Genomic DNA, 14,939 nt, shown 5'->3' on the forward strand with positions numbered 1-14,939 from the left:
TTTGTTACAGTAGCCTTTGTTTGCAATTGACCCCCTGTAGAAATTGGATCATCCGCGTCGCTGACCAGAGGCCAGAGATCTGCATAAACCACGCCCCTTTTTGGACCCGCAGTTCCCTCAGACAATGTTGTATGGTCCAGTATAGCTTTTGTTAGCGTTTTATCGCGTATTTGGGCTCTTTAACAATAGATATGGTTAAGAGGTGTAGTCACGGACTTTATAATATTGACGACAGGTATCCTGAAAGGCGAGTTGGTGGAGTTCAATTCGTACCCTTTCGAAAACCAGAATATCTGCGAAGAGACTGCATCAGCGGTGTACAATTGCACATGCAGTTTAGAGGGAACATTGGCTGACCTTTTTTTTTTTTTTTTTGAGCACTCATGGCCTTGAGGAGTACAGAGAAGGTCAGAAGCCGATACAATGTGTCTTTGTAGACTTAGAGAAAGCCCATGACAGAGTACCAAGAGAGGAACTGTGGTACTGCATGCGCAAGTCCGGTGTGGCAGAGAAATATGTTAGAATAGTGCTGGATATGTATGAGGGCAGCAGAACAGATGTGCCGTAGGTGTGTCAGAAGAATTTAAGGTGGAGGTAGGACTGCATCAGGGATCCGCCCTGAGGCCCTTCCTGTTTGCAGTTGTAATGGATGGGCTGACTGATGTTCACGCGTCACCTATCACCTGTGTACTCTGACCTCTATGACACACAAGATGGCATAATTGGAAACCTATCCATTGTTCACCAGAATGGATTCTAACATCCATTCATCCAGTTAAAGATGTTGAAATTCATTACATTTAACAAAATGATTACCGATTCACTGAGAAATCCTATAAATTGAGGGTATGGAGCTTTGTCCTTATATCTTGGTAACCCTTATTACAGGGTTCATACACTTCCAGAGAATCAAAATTCCATGAATTTTCCATGACTTTCCAGCTACTCAATACAAAATTCCATGACTGATATTGGATTGACTGGTTGTGGCAGACAGCAATATTTCAGCTATATCATAGTGTGTTGCCACTTAAATAACGTGCCAAAGCTTAACAATGTAGTAGGTGCATCATAATGACTGTGAAATTTATGGTTATTAATAATATAAACTATAATTAGAAGTGTATAAAAGTATTGTTGATAAGAAGTTCATTGGCTTTGTGTGTAATCAGCAGGGACATGGGCATGCTTTTACAAAGCCACTTTGAGTTTGCTTATCCTATCACTACAACATGGCAGTAAAGCACGCTCATAAGTGGTTTCTTTTCTGCTGTGTTGTAAGGTAAGATTACTCTTCAGTTACGAAGGCTTTATGCAAGCAAGCCTTGGGCTTCAAACTTGCCTACACCCAATGTTGCATCCAACTTTGTTTCATTTTTTTTAACCCACGATGACATGCCCATCTCTTTTTATTGGTATAAAACTGAATTATTGCTCGCAGAATATCTTTAGCAATGCATGTTGAAAGCTGAATGATGCTACCAACAAGTTTTCAGGTTAATGTTATGAGGTCTCCTATATTTGAAATACAGAATTAGCTTTTTGTGCATTGTATTGTCTATGCTTTCATCCTCTATCAGGCTGTGCTTATGTGGAAGTTTAACATTATACACCATCTCATCCTGTACTTTCTACTTTGCTACCATAATTAGCCCATATTCCCAATCTTTAAATAGTCATAATTTATTGTTATTTGAGCGATTGAGATCATTTGAGTAATATTTTAAAGGGGTTTCAAAGCTCTTCCCAATGATAGCAGAGACTTTTCAATTCCATGAGTTTCACATTTTATGTAACATACCTACCAGGTGCAGCAGTCTCCTGGCCACGCGCTCGGCTGGCCATTTTCCCCTGATGTTCTTTATTTTCAGTTTATGAATATGTAAAGTAAACACACACCAGCCCAAATCTCAAATGAGGTGAGTGTATTAAAATTAAAATCACGCCAATATCGTTGATGCATTTGTCTTGCAGTAGGCCGCACTTGCACATTTTACATTCAAACTTGACATGTGTTCTCTATGCTAGGTTGCTAGCCTCAATTTACAAGACCAGGCCACATTTTTCACCATTTGCATTAACTGACAATGAGTCCAATTATTTTTCGAAGACGACACCCCATTTCGAGCCATAGCAGCGGATAACAAATATGCACTTATACTCAACGTTATGTTACAATGCATACATTTTAATTCGCCTACTTACCCAAAAAGAACGATGTTTATGAGTGATTAACTAGCTAAGATGTCTGCTCACAAGGTTGCCCTTCCTTTGACTGACGTGTTTCCTAAGTGGCCTTGTCACCAACAAAATCTTTCCGCATTGAAACTACAAAACAGTACACCGCAGTTGAAATACAGTGTAACACACAATAGGCCACAGTTCAACAAATTACAAAAGTGCAAATAAAAATGCTCTTTCGGAATTTAACAAACTTAGACGTTTATTTGAAATTCTACAACGTTATTATGAGTTACTATTGGGAACTATATTTTGTCGCTCATTAACCTTTAGATTGTAAAAGTGCAGTTTGAATTATGGCCGAATGATGGCAGCAAAGCCCGGCTGTCAACAGTGACTGGTTCTCCGTGAACTCTTGACTTTTTTTTCCACAGAGAAACGTTTTTGAGAATACAGTATCAGCAGAATATTGCTGTAGTAGGGATAGCAGAAAAAAAAAAAAATAAGGATTTTCAAAATTCTGTAAAAAAAATAAGCGATGAAGGACTTTCTTTGCAGTTTTGTGACTGTGATCTAGGGATGAATTAAATGTTTTTGTTTCAATTTATTACTGAAAAATAGATCTTGTTTCATGACGAAAGTGTCTGCAATTAAGTATTGCCTTCATTACTGTAGGGATTTGCGATTTTGGACCCTACGCGTGTTCACGAGTCGAGGAAGATATGACCAATAATTAGAAAAAGTTAACGGCAAATGGATTTATTACAAAGGAATGTGCAATACAGACGTCCGGGTCTTATCTAGGTATCTGCCGCACACAAGACGTGTGTCTTCTGGCAGGATAGCCAATGAAGAAGATAAGAGCTGCCTGGTAATACAAGGTTTTTATATGTATGGCTCCATGGTAAAAGTGCTGGTGACCTTTAACCCCTCCCCTGATTCTGCTGCTTACCAGAATAGAACAAAAATACTCATAGGAGTTCTGTTCTTAACACACAAAGACAATCCATGGAGGAAAAGGCCATAAATAACAAACACCCACTTGGAGGAAGGGTACGCTTTCTTTTATTGAAGTAATCCTGCTCATTTGGCAAGAGGCCCTGTAGCTCAGTGGTTAGAACACTGGTTTGGTCAACCAGGGGTTGTTGGTTCATATCCCACTGGGGCCTCCACTCCCTGAGAAGGGTTGCGTCAGGAAGGGCATCCAGCATAAAAATTGTGCCAAACGTATAAGTGCGTTCATCTGAGATGATGAGCTGTGGTGACCCTGAAAGGGACAAGCCGAAAGAAACTGAATCCTGCTCATTTGTTCACACATCAAATTACATGTATTTCTAAATGGCTTAAAGTGTAAATCACAGTTGGGCCACAGAGTTGATGATACTCAATGATTCTTCCAATGCGTAGGGAATGAAGTATTTTGCAATTTTGTAAGACCAAACTCTGTGCCCCCCTGTCGTCATGCTCCACTGACAAGATTCATCAATCTCTGCACATTTTGCTTCACGTTCGGTGTAGAGTCAAGGGAGCAGAAACCCCCCCCCCCCCACATTGGGATTGTTTACTGCTGAACAACAAATGGTAATCACGATGCACAAGCCCACAGCAAGAGTCCAACAAAGTGCAGACTTCTGAATACATACTCTCCTTTCGGGTGAAGATTCTATGTTGGCCAGCAGCTGTGGCTCTGACCTTTGTCCAAATAAGGCCAACCAAAAAGTTTTTTTTTTTTAATTATTTGGACAGGAGTGTAATTGAGTTTTGTTAAAAAATGGATGTGTGCATTGGAAATTGTAATCATAATAATAAGTGCCATTTATCACACAAAGTAAAGTGTAAACAAAATAATTTCTTAGCGACAAAAAGACATCAAACGAGATTTGTTGGTTGCTGATATAGCAAACCAAACATCAATCCATCCATTTTCTTCGCCCCTTACCCTCATGAGGGTCACGGGGAGTAACCCCCCCCAACCCCAGTCTGTCTGGTAGCCGTCCAGACCACCAAAAGCGAGGTGTCCGGCTGGGCAGGTCAGCAGGTCGACACGGACAGCAAGAACCAGGGTCCCAACTGGGTGATTCAGGCGGACGTCCTCGAGGAGGAACCCAACGGCGAAGCAGGAACCAGACGGAAGCATGCGGCTGCTCCGGACAAAGGCTTCCCAGGACGTGGTTGCGAGGCGGCCGGGGATCGTCGCCGCCAAGGCTCGGTTGGGAGACAGCTGTGTGTCGGTCACCACCGAGGCTAGGTCGTGAGGCGGCCATGGGCCGGTCGTCGCCGAGGCTAGGTCGTGAAGTGGCCAGGAACCTGTCGCCGCCGAGGGTTGGTCAGGGGGCGGCCGAAGATCAGTCACTGTCATGGCATGGCCCTCAGACGGCTGCGGACCGGTTGCCATTGAAGCAGGAGAGGGAAGCAGCCATCGAGACAGGGGCGTGAGGCGGCCGCATCCCTGTCGCTGTCAAGACAGGAACGGGAGATGGAAGAATACCTGTTGCCGTTGAGACAGGGCCGTGAGGTGGCCACGGGCCGGTCAAAGCAGGAGCGGGGGTCGGCCGCGGGCCGGTCGCAGTCTAGACAGGAATGTGAGACTTCCGAATACCTGTCACCGCCGGTACCGGAATAAAGGGGACTGTGATGTCGTCGCCGCCTCCTGGACAGGAACGTGAGGCAGCTGACGAGCTGTCGCCGCCTCCTGGACAGGAACGTGAGGCAGCTGACGAGCTGTCGCCACCTCCTGGACAGGAACGTGAGACAGCTGACGAGCCGTCGCCGCCACCTGGACAGGAACGTGGGACGGCTGCTGAGTTGTCACCACCTGCTGGACAGGAATGTGAGGCGGCCTCGAAGCAGTTGCCACCGCCTGAACAGGAGCATGGGATTTGGAGAGTGGCTCCTGAAAAACCACAGGCCGCAGAATGCTGCGTTGTTGGTCTTTTGGTGTTTGACTTGGCACACCTGATCTGGGCGCTTGCTCATGAATGAGAGTCGACTGCTTCAGATGGAATCCGATTGGCTCGGAGTCAGGGTTCCCGGAGGCGAACTGGCAGAAATTAGGGGGCATGAATAGATCGTTCTTGGGAACAGCATGGAGCTACGGGAATGATAAAGTCCTCCCCGTCTTAACTGGAGGCAAATAGTTTGCCTCGTCATTATCTGAATTCACTCCATCCTCTGAACTTAACCCCTCTGCAATTCGTGTCTGAGTTTTGTCTTTTGGGAAAACAGTCATTTGACGCGCTCTGGCAGGTTTATCTTCGATCGCCAATTCCGGCCTTTTACTTCGACGCTTGCCCGGAAGCCTGTCTCCACCGTGACGTGGGTGTGACATGGCATTGGATCTGTTGCCACCAGCAATGTGAGCTTGGGTCGGTAGCGGATCAGTGGCTACCGTGCCGTGAGCGTGGGTTTGCTGTGAGTCTGTTGCAACCGCGGGTGGGTGTAGCTCGGCCAGTTATCTAATCCCCACCGAACCTGGGCCATGAGGACCGCAAGTTCGGCACTCTGCCGCTCTATTTCGAGATAGAAGACCTCATAATTCTCAAGTCGCTGCATCTCTGAATTTTCAGATGCCTTCCCCCTCTGGGCTGAAAGTTTCGCCATTTGCTCCGGGTCTGCTGGCTTAGTCGTTACGTTGAGGAGTGGATGGACGATGGCAGTGTCTTGGTTGCCGCGCAACGGGAGACACAAGGAAGCACCCTGATTGGGCGTCTCCTCTGGCCGTTACACGGAGGACCGAGGTAGATGGCCAAGCAGGTTCCCAAAAAAGGATTGGAGGACGAGGACTTGGACCTACCAGGCGAAGGCACTCGGTAGCTGGAAGCGTGGGGCGGTGACATAAATAGACTGGGACTGATCACAGGGAGAGGAAATTCACAGTCAATATCCGAATCACAGTCTGGCAGCCGGTCATATAAATTTAAGTCTTCCTCAAAGTCTGAAAAATCCCAGTCCAAAAAAATATCAGGTGGTGAGCGGGTTGAGGTCGGGACGTAATCATGACACACAGGCGGTGCGTGCTTCTAGGAAGAAGAGGACGACATCATGGAGCCTACCCGGATAGGATATGCTTGGTCCTCTGGCCGGCGGTTTTCCTGGCGTCGTTCCTGGCGACGCCGAGTCTTTCCTGCTGGGTCCTGTAATGGCCAGATCTTTCTGTCACGACCCATCGGTGCGGGGAAGGACCTAAATGCAGAACTCCGGAGGCGCAGAGGCAGTTCGGGAAAAGTGTTTATTCGTTCCAAGGTCGAGGATCAGGCAGACAGTCAACGGGAGCAGCGGTAACCAGGACTTCAGACGTAGAAGGCAGGTCAGCGAGCAGGCAGGGATTGGTACACGAGAGATCAGGAACAGGATTGCAAGAGTGAAACAAGACATTAAGCAACGATCTGGGAAATGCCAGTGACAAAACTCCAACTTAACCCCAACCCCACAAGGAGTGGGAGGAGCCAGCCCCCTGGCCAGAGTAAAATTGTGCAGCCTGTGAGAAGACTGTCCGCGCTCCTCACGTCGATGCCTGCCACTGTCAAGACCAACTGGTCATCGAGTGAACAAGCACAAGTCAGGATAACTGGTCATCGAGTGAACAAGCACAAGTCAGGATAAGGTATGGTAAGGTTCTGTATTGTGTTAAAACACGTGTGCTGGCCTTTGCAAACGTGCAGTTTTTACACGCGAGAGGCACATTTTGCACATGGCGTGGCAGCATGTGCGATTTTTTCAAAATGTCGTCCAGCGTGGAAAGCAGTTAGCGAATGTATTTTGTCTAATGGAAATGAGGGGCCAAAGCCAACAATAACAAAAGCACACTTTGCGAACCCTGCAATGGTTTGTTATTATGACTGGCCTGCAATCGGATTGACCTTTCCGATGGCAATCTTAAACTCCGTCCCCTGAGCTATGCCCCACAAGCTTTCAAAATGCCAATTGAACAAAACAATTTTGAAGTCGATTCTCTATCGCACATTCCAGATAATATTGGGGTATGTTTTTTGCCATATCTTTGTCGTCTTTATAAGTGAGTGTGTTTATTTGTTTGACTTGGCTCGTAATCAAACCCAGTGCTTTGTCTTAAAAGTCCGATGTGATACAAATAGGCATATAGACATTTCTCTTGCATGACATCGTGCATTTACGTATCACTAACCCAACTCTCCGGCATAAAACCAAACACACTTCATTCAGCAGGTCAGTGATACACTAACAAGGTTTTCTTGCAATGTATACAGCACTGATAATAATTCAATGAAACACAGAGGAGATACTTCACCTTCACTTACGGTAAGTATTTGAACATCCTGCTGGACCAATGTTTCCAGGGTGACTCTTGGTAATACACTAAGATATCATAGTTTGAAATCATGCATGGCACGGAAGGCTCCCCTGGTTAAACCAGCACATGTTAAGACCCATCTTACGTTTGCCAATGACCATTTGGATGATACAGAGGAGTCATGGGAAAAAGTTTTCTGGTCAGATGAGACCAAAATGGAACTTTTTGGTCATAATTCCACTAACCGTATTTGGAAGAAGATGAATGGTTAGTTCCATCCCAAGAACACCATCCCTACTGTGAAGCAAGGTTGGTGGTAGCATCATGCTTTGGGGGTGTTTTTCTGCACATGGGACAGGACGTCTGCACTGTAATAAGGAGAGGATGACCATGGCCATGTATTGTGATATTTTGGGGATCAACCTCTTTCCCTCAGTCAGAACGTTGAAAATGGATCGTGGCTAGGTCTTTCAACATGACAATGACCCGAAGCACAAAGCCAGGAAAACCAAGGTGTGGCTCCATGAGAAGCATCTCAAGGTTCTGGCGTGGCCTAGCCCGTCTCCAGACCTAAACCCAATAGAAAATCTCTGGAGGGAGCTGAAGCTCTGTGTTTCTCAGCAACAGCCCAAAAACCTGTCTGATCTAGAGGAGATCTGTGTGGAGGAGTGGGCCAAAATCCCTCCTTCAGTGTGTGCAAACCTGATGAACAACTACAGGAAACTTTTGACGTCTGTAATAGATACTTTTCTTTGACGTCACACCGACCACGTGTTTGTTTGTTTTGGACGGCAAGATCATGTCTACATATCATGGCTAGGAAGCGATAAATGTTTACTGTAATGTTTTGGCTACGGTTATCATTTGATCTTTTATTTTGAAAGTCCTTTGACAAATGAACACTGTAACCAAAAGTGATTGAGGCACTTGTGCTGGCGTGAGCAATAAATAAAGAAGAAAAAAAGAAGCCACATGTGAGCATTGTGTCGATGTCAGCGGGGTGACAGGACGATAAGGAAGTGAGCGGGGGGACGAAGTAAATATCACCCACGTTAAAAAGTACAGTTGGACTCACGTCTACGTTATTCAAGGAATATCATAACGTGGTGGCAGAGTGATGGAAGCATAATTACAGATTCACGGTAAAGAAAAAAAAACTCATGGGGGGGGGAGACAGAACAAAGAACGAAGAGGAGGCATTTGGTCTTCCAACTCACCCAATTTACCAGATGCATCGCGGAGATTCAAGCAACACACCAAACTCATTCTCACTCACTCAGGAAAAGTGCAGTTTCCTCCTGCTGTGGATCAGCGAAAAAGGACGGGATACGTTGATACTGACCGGAGATGAAGATAAGTTGCTAAAAACCTATTGCAAAAAAATGTCTGATGACCTCACTCCGAAAGCAAACCCCATATTTGCCAGACATAAGTTTCATGAGAAGGCGCAAGGTAACTGTGAGTCATTTGAGCACTTTGTGACAGAACTCAAGCTGTTGCTTGAAGACTGTAACTACACAAACAGTGACGAGATGGTCAGAGACTGCATATTTTTCACTAACAACTTACCGAGTGTGCGTGAAAGCTTACTCAGCCAGGGGCTGGCGCTCACGCTAAAAAAAGTGACGCTCCCACACGTTAGCCTCCGCAAACTCGGAAAGCAAAATTTCACTGCAGGTGCGAGGAGGCGTATTGACAGGCCAAAGACCTCCGTAAAGATATGTAAAAAGTGTGGAGGAAACCACAGTAAATTAGCTGAATGCCCAGCAAAAGGTAAACAATGCCTGAAGTGTCAGACCCTTTTTTCCGTCTATTCTTACAAGCATTGGCCACACAATGAAATACCATGATGAAAGACGCTTATTAGCAAGCCAATATTCACAAAAAGATCACTAAAACACGAGTTGTATTGTAGTTTTGCGGTCCAGTGGGTGTGGTAAACAAATGTCACGTCACTCATGACGACACCTGAAGAGTATCTATTACAAACAAAGGCTACTATAACAAATATTAAAATTGGTTTTCTCAGGTGTTGAAATACTTATTTGCAGCTGTATCACACAAATAAATCGTTAAAACATCATACATTGTGATTTCTGGATTTTTCCTTTTAGATTATCTCTCTCACAGTGGACATGCACATCCAATGAAAATTTCAGACCCCACCATAGTTTCTAAGTGGGAGAACTTGCACAGTGTTCAAATACTTAATTTCTTCACTGTACCTTTGAACATACAGCCTTGTGTTTGTTGATATTGTTCAGATTTAGTTGCACATACGGTCTTCCGCAAGCCTTAATCCATCGTAGACACTTCGTTAACTGTGTTTTAGGCTTTGAAAGTGAATCAACCGGGCCCCTTGTAACCTAGCAGGATATCTTTCATCAGAATCGCATGTTCCCCAAGCGCATCTGAGCACCATTTTCTTCATAAAATAACTTTTTCAAGTGCACGCTACTGACAACCAGCATTGCTTGTGGGACAATATGGCAAGAGGGGCGTGTCAAGCCAGGGGTTAAGACAATGCAGCTATCTGATTGGCTATTATTGTACGAGTGATTGGCAGGTCGGAAAGGTCCATTACACACGCGTGCTGGTGAAGGCACACGGTCAACTAGCAAATGGTTTGATGACAGCTGACGCCTCTCCTTCCGGCAGATGGTGACAAAATAGGGAATTGTTTTGGCTTGTGTGTGCCCAGCAAGGGTGTGGGGAAGTGAAAAAAAATCTGCTGAATTTCTAAAAGCTGAATGTTGTTCTAAAAATGCCACCTTAATAAGGTGGTCAAGTGTCTGCATTGGTTAGTGACATTTAGATCATGATCTCCTTTTTTGTTGTTTTTTTTTCAAGGGTGGTGACAGATTTGAACGGGCAATCCATCTCGACAGCTGTCTGCCTGGCGGGCCTCCAAGCTGGGGCTGGGGTAACGGAGTGGACGGAATCTTCAAAGACCACAAGCTCCAATGGGATATGTCCAAGTGGGGGCCCCGGTTGAACGCATTGCCCTGGACATCATGGGACCGCTAAATGAAACTGAGCACAGAAACCAATATGTGCTGGTGATACAGGATTATTTTACAAAGATTCTTCAGAAAGATTCCTGATGAGCAAGCTGCGACTGTCACTGAAGTTCTTGTGTCTGAGTGGGTGAGTCACTATAGGATACCTCAAGCTCTGCACAGCGATCAGGGTCGTAACTTGGAGTCTGACGTATTCCAAGGGATGTGCAGCCTGTTCGGCACAGATAAAACTCGCACAACGCCATTCCGACCTAAATCAAATGGCCAAGTTGAACACTTCAACGACACTCAGTGGATCCTAGCTTACAAAGCAGAACATTGTCATTGGGACTGGGACCTTATGGTCCCCTATGGTGTCATGGCCTAAAGGGCCACCAAGCACAGTGTGACAGGATTCACTCCGAACTTCGTGGTCGTGAAGCTTTTCGGGACGGGAGTGGTTGGGGGGTACTTGTTACTCATGTGGCTTATTGGTCTAGAGGTATGATTCTCGCTTTGGGTGCGAGAGGTCCCGGGTTCAACTCCTGGACGAACCCAACTATGTCATCTGTAGTGGATCAGTATGAAGTAATGATCCAACTTGCTGTCTTTCTCTCAAGTGGCCTGTGTAGCAAGTTAAGGGTTCATTGGGTATTAATGCTGCATGCTTTGGGAATGTGGGAGAAAACTGGAGTGCAAGGAGAAAACTCACAGAGGCACACAAGGGCATGCAAACTCAAAAGGTGGGGCTGGGATTGAACCTGGGTCCTCAGAACTGTGAGACCAATGCTCTACAGCTGCTCCACCATACTGCCAAATTGTAACAATCACTTCCAAATTTAAGTTTAAAAGGTAGGTAAATCCATCTATCCATTTTCTCAGCCGCTTATCCTCACAAGGGTCACAGGAGTGCTAGAGCCTCTCCCAGCTGCCAACGTGCAGGAGGCAGGGTACATCCTGAACTGGTTGCCAGCCAATTGCAGGTCACACGGACTCAGACAACTGCTGCTCTCACAATCACAAGTTTTTAACCCTATGACCTCCACTTTCCTCTGTACTTCAAGGACAAAGCAACAACACAGTCTGCAACTTGTTGTCGACACGTTGCAGCCAGTGGTGCGTTTTGATATGAAGTCCAACTCTTCTTCTTTTCCTTTGGCTTGTCCCGTTAGGGGTTGCCACATCGTGTCATCTTTATCCATTTAAGCCTATCTCGTGCATCCTCCTCTCTAACACCCACTGTCCTCATGTCCTCCCTCACAACATTCATCAACCTTTTTAATCATGTTCAAGTTTTTTTTCAGTAAGATAAAAAATAAACAGGTTGAATCATACAAATTTGTTTTTATTTGACAGTCATATTGTCCAAAGCTGGTGAAATACTTTCCCCAAAAATGACACCGTTGAATGACAAACATTTTGGGAAAGTTATTATTTCTAAATAAAAATGAAGAGGAAATTATCCTGAGAGCACTTGTATTTTGTTCATGTAGTTTCACAAGCACATTCAAACCATTTTTGTTGAACAAATAGCCATAGAATTCTCAACACTGTTGACCTCTTGAGCTTCCCGACCACTTGATATGCCATAGCACAAATAAAGCACCATGAAGCTTTGGACCTTGTGGAAATTAATTAACTGCAAGGATTCATTATTTCAGACATGTTATCCATTGCACTATTAGCTTGACGATGGATTCAAGCCCTACCCAAGCCCATCTCACAAATTGTCACTGTCCCATGCAAATTTCATCCATAAGGACTAAAAAAATTATCTTCATGGATTTAATCTTGCCATGATCTGGATTTGAACCAGGGTTGCTGCAGCCACAACACAGAGTACTAACCACTATACGATCACAGATGGTGAAATCTGGCAAGGTTGATTCTCTAAATCTGTCGACATGGCAACAAGGCTGAAGGATGCTGAGCCAGCACCAGTGAAACAATGTGAAAGACTCAATAGGCATTAAACTTTTTACTGTATATTAATCAACATTTGATATGGATTACCATTTCAACCGCTTTTGTGCTAAAATCTCGAGTGGTGATTAAAAGTGACATTCAGGTCACTCTCCACATAATCATCCATCCATTTTCTTAACCACTTATCCTCACAAAGATTTTAGGAGTGCTGGAGCCTATCCCAGCTGTCAACAGGCAGGAGGCGGGCTACACCCAGCCAATCGCAGGGCACATCGAGACAAACAGCCGCACTCACAATCACACCTCGGGGCAATTTAGAGTAACTAACATTGCATGTTTGTGGGATGTGGGAGGAAACCTGAGTGCTTAGAGAAAACCCATGCAGGCACGGGAGAACTTGCAAACTCCACACTGGCTGGGATGGGATTGAACCCAAGTTCTCAGAACTGTGAGGCCAACGCTTTACAGCCGCGCCACCGTAAAGTCCTTGCTCAGACAAAGTTTTAGAACAAATACCAGGCACAGATCAGCAGCATTAATCTATGGAAACTTCCACTCTCCTCAAGATTTACAACATGAACAGAAAACCCAGTCAAACAGCTCCTTGACGAGCACGCGAGAAAATAAAGCATGTTTGCAGCTGCTCTTGAAACGGGGACCTTTCACGTGTGAGGCGAACGTGATAACCACTATACTATTGAAAGTGGGCCATTGTGGGACTGCAAAAGAAACCCATGGAATCCTCTTGTAGAATTTTTTTGTTTTTGCTTTCATTCTTCTTTAGGAGAAACCAGTTTTCAGGTCTGACTAAACTTAAATTTAAACTTAAATCTAAATTAAAGCGAAAACCTGAACTCAAAACAACACTTAATTAGTGTTGAGACACAAAAACAATCATAATCACATTTAATGGCTAAGTATGTAACAACATTTGTCCATCCATTTTGTTTGGCGCTCATTCTCACAAGGGTCACGGGAGCTTTGGAGCCTATCCCAGCTGTCAACGGGCAGGAAGCAGGGTACAACCTGAACTGGTTTCCAGCCACAAACAGCCACACTCACACCTTGGGGAAATTTAGAGTGTCCAATTAATCTTGCATCTTTTGAGATGTGGAATGAAACCGGAGTGCCCGGAGAAAACCCACGCAGGCAGGGGGAGAACATGAAAACTCCACACAGGGAGGACTGGGGTTGAACCCGGGCCCTCGGAACTGTGAGGCCAATGCTTTCCAACCTCTGCACCGTGCTGGTGTATGTCACAACACACAAGAAAATTGTCTCTCTCAGTACAGTATTAGTGTACAGCAAAACATGAGTGGCAAACAGCTGCCTGGACGCTCAGTTTGCTTTTCCTCTCCTTCCATCTGTTTCCTGGTCCTTTTGCACTCAAGAGAGTCTGGCTGCAGAACTCACCTCTCAGTCCCCTCATCTTACGTCTCAAGTCCCATCCTGCAGATCCCCGCCTGGCAAGGAACGAAGTCCAATAATTTGAAAATCGTGTCCATTTCTGTTTCAGCGTTGAAAGAAGTCCAGTCATTGAATTAACAATGTATCAGATAGGTCATGTCATATGTACTGTACCTTGAAAATTATTATTTTAATCCGATATCATTTAAGGATGTTTTGAGAATATTCATATCGCCAATTTTGAATATTCCCAGTCGCCGACATTTTGGCGAGTCACATGACCTACGTGCGCTGATGTGACTTATTATGTGGGCAAAGAAAGGCTCGCTTACGTTGTGACACAATTACGGCCAGCTTTGATTTCTCAGATTTATCCTCATCTGATACAGAAATAGCAGTATCGGTTGATCGGGAAGATGGAGGAATACTTCCAAATAAATTGCTCAATACTGAAACATTTTATGCCTCCACCTAGAATTTAGACAGTGAATTTCATACAGCAAATTGGAGCCGGTTTAATTTCAGAAAGCGAATTGTAGCCAGTTGAATCTCAGGAGACTGAAAATATTGCATTTTATTTTTAAATGTTGAATTTTTTAATATATATACAACCTTTCCCAACTCCCCGAGAGGGGTTGCATCAGGAAGGGCATTCGGGGTAAAAAGAGTGCCAAACAAATATGAACGTCCATCTGAGATGACACACTGTGGCCACCCCTCACAGGTAAAGCCAAAAGTAGAAGCAACCTTTCCCACAATATAAGGCCTATCTTTCACTGATGGGTTCTACCAGAGTTGCCTTTTTCACATCCTTCATCACCACGAGGGGAGTTCTCAGTGTCACGACCCATCGGAACGGGAGTAGGACCCAAATGCGAGGCTCGGAAGATGCAAGGTAGTTCGGGGAGAAACGTTTATTATTCCGTGGTCGGGGATCGGGCAGGCAGTCAGGTGCAGCAGCGGTAGTTGGGACGTTGGGCGAAGAGAGCAGGTGAGCGGGCAGGCAGGAGTCGGTACACGGGAGATCGATCAAGGAAGGCAGAAGTCTCAAGGGAGTCAGGCTTACAGGGTCGGTTGGAGAACAGGCGGAGGTCAGGACACACGGGTTGACGATCAGGGATACGGAAGTACTCGAACGGGGCATGAAGCTCAACGAT

This window comes from Syngnathoides biaculeatus, chromosome 20 (genome assembly GCF_019802595.1).
Source record: "Syngnathoides biaculeatus isolate LvHL_M chromosome 20, ASM1980259v1, whole genome shotgun sequence".
Classification (NCBI taxonomy): domain Eukaryota; kingdom Metazoa; phylum Chordata; class Actinopteri; order Syngnathiformes; family Syngnathidae; genus Syngnathoides; species Syngnathoides biaculeatus.